This window comes from Myotis brandtii, unplaced genomic scaffold, assembly GCF_000412655.1.
Source record: "Myotis brandtii unplaced genomic scaffold, ASM41265v1 scaffold914, whole genome shotgun sequence".
Classification (NCBI taxonomy): Eukaryota; Metazoa; Chordata; class Mammalia; order Chiroptera; family Vespertilionidae; genus Myotis; species Myotis brandtii.
Genome location: NW_005371764.1, coordinates 727970 through 730851, shown reverse-complemented (window position 1 = coordinate 730851; position 2882 = coordinate 727970).

Here is a 2882-nt window from a genome sequence, read left to right as displayed (position 1 = left end):
GCCCCGTAGGGCCAGGAATCCAAGCCATCCAGCCGCCATCAGGCCTGCCTGCAGTATCTGCTGAGTTAGGTGAATCCCTCACCTGTAGCAACTCCACCTGAGCCCACGCCCTTGGCTTTAAGGCCCATCTCAGTAGCCCTCCTACTCGTTGCGGCCCAGAGTTAGTGGGGGTTCCACAGGGACACAGAGGCGTCCTTATTGCTCCCCTTCTACTCTGACCAACCGCCAGTGATGGTAGGGCATGGGCCTCATGCTCCAGCGCCAGCCATTTTCAGGGCTCCCAAGCAGGATACCAGGCTTTTCCCGTGGCACTTTTATTGGCTTCAAGTCTTCAGAGTCCAGATAGGTCTCTTTAAAACATGATACTCCAGTCAAAGTTTTCCATTAATAAAACTACTATTAGGAACCAGTCTTATTGAATCTATGCAAAGAAATGTATTGCCATGATTTATTAAGTATTGCCAAATTTCAGAGGAATTATATAAGGAGAAAAACATACTGACCTGCTTTAAGATTTTCTGATTTTTTTTGCCAGTCCCTTTTCATGGACTCTTCAGAGTAATTTAACTGTCTTCAAATGGCAAGAAGAAATTTACAATATGTCTATATTCAAATAGATAGTTATAGCTCCCCCTGTAGTAGGGCTCCCCTCACTTGACTTGTTCTCTTAGAACAGACTAAAGGAGCTTTATTTCCTTGCAGGGTCTTATATGTCACAGGACCTCACAGGGTCTGTAATTCCCGTAACAGAGGGCTAGTATTCACCACTTCACTACTTCCCTCTGTTCCAAACAGGCCTTCCCCAGTTTTCTACAGTTGAGGTTTGTACCACCCCTGACATGGGCATGGTCACACAGGCCTGAAAGACAGTATACAGGCTGCCAACTGTTAACTGTCTCTTAATAGAGACCAAAACCTGACGGATATTCTTCTTTGCCCAGTTGGGCACCTGCCCTCTTTTTTTTTACTCCCAAAGACTACCAAGGACTGTAGACCATCACCAGTCCACAGCTACAGCTACATTTAAACCTGTAAGAGAATTGAAGGTTAATACAACATATTAATACAATGAAACATAATATTGGCACCATGGCCGCTTCAGGCAGCTAAATCTCCTGCTACTAAACATGAGATATGGTAGGGCTATACAGACATCTTAGGGAGGTGGCTAAAGTCTACTCTTGACCTTCCTATATAAGGCAAAATTGTCCTTGTCTCTTTGGAGCCATGTCCATGAAGACGCAGGCATTATTTAAGTCTATTATACAGTTTTCTGCAGGTTACTGTAGGGCTGTGCCACTGTGGCCAGTTTTTCTTTTTAGCGATAAACACAGTCTGTCCAATTTCCTTAAAATGTATTCTGGCACAGGAGAAGGTTGTTTTGCTGTATACAGGTAGCTTAACCCCTATATAACTGGGCTTGGACCTTTGCCTAGCAAACTGCAGTCTATAAGTTCAATATGCAGCCTCTGGTCCTCCTAACGTGACCCAACGAAGTTCCGGCCAGTCTCTGAGTCAGACTCCTCCTCTCGGAGAATTTCAAAGTCCTGATGGCTCCCAGGTCCAGGGAGAGTGCTCTTTTGTTAACTCTGTGTATCAGTTACAGGGCCCCGCTTTTTCTGCCTTTCCACCAGTTCCCTTTGTGTCAGAGCAACAACCAGGCCTCTTCCAAGGGAGTGCACTGGAAGGGGATATTAGCCCCTCCTCCTCCAGCAGCAACAGGTACTGAACCCTTTCAGTACATTTGCAAACAGGGAGCTTTCGCTAGCTCTATCCGCAGCTTTTATAGATCCCAGGCTTGCTGCTCTATTCCTGGGGCTGTAGGAAGGCTAGTACCAGTCACTGGCTTCTGTTTTAACTGTTGTAGCCAGTAAGCCGAAGGCCCAAGTCTTATATTGCTTGTTGTAAGTACTCCTTACTCTCTGGGCAACAGAGGGGCAACTTTAGTGGTAGGTAAATTTCTGCTTTCCCCACTTCTCTCGCTGCTGCTTCTTCCTTCAGGGCCACAGCGGGCAGCTCAGGCATCCAGCCCCCCGCCCCCCCTTCGACCTGGCTCTCAGGGGCTGAGTCTGCCTAGCAAACAGTTCTAAACTTCTAAATCACCAGGGCGGCTGTGGATTTCAGGTCTGTTTCTCCTCCGCTTTTCTCCTGGGAGTTTAGTTGTTTTTAACGTATTAGAATTCTTTATTCTTAGAAACCTTAATCTTTTAATGATTACCAAAAGTGAACAGTCAGCAATTTTAGGTTAATATTTATGAATATATTTTAAAGTACTTTTACTCTTAAGATATATCTAAACCTTTTGTGATAAAACTAAGAACAGGTATCGGTTTAATTTAGCACTGGAAGGGTTAAAAGAATAAACGAGGGCAGAGAAAGACTGTGCTTACAGAAAACTTGTTGTGACCTTGAAGCTAGTTGATAATGCACCTGCTAGCAGTCTGCAGCCAGTAGCATAACTGTTAACAACCCCCTTCTTTGTCTCAGCTCAGGCCTGTTGCTTTCTCTCATAGATTTCCCTTTTTAATTTTTATCTCTCCGACCAATTCCCCTGTCCTCCAGTCCAGTTGTTTGTCTCCCTTTAAACAGTGGGAGTTTCAGAGAAAACTATAGACTGCTCCTATAAGGTCCTCCCTCCCGGAGGCTGGGGTCCGACCCGTGGGGAAGCATGACTCCTAGTCAGCCTGGAAAGATAACGGTGCATAGGGAGATTTCTTGCAGACAGAAAGCCTGGAGGCAACCTGAAATCCAGTTACAGATGCTTTCAGAATCAGGATGAGGGAGGGAGGGAAAGACCAGGTTATATCCCCTATGAGGATTTTAATAAATAAGTGAAAACAGCAAGTTAAATAAAATACATAATCACAAAGACAAAGACAACA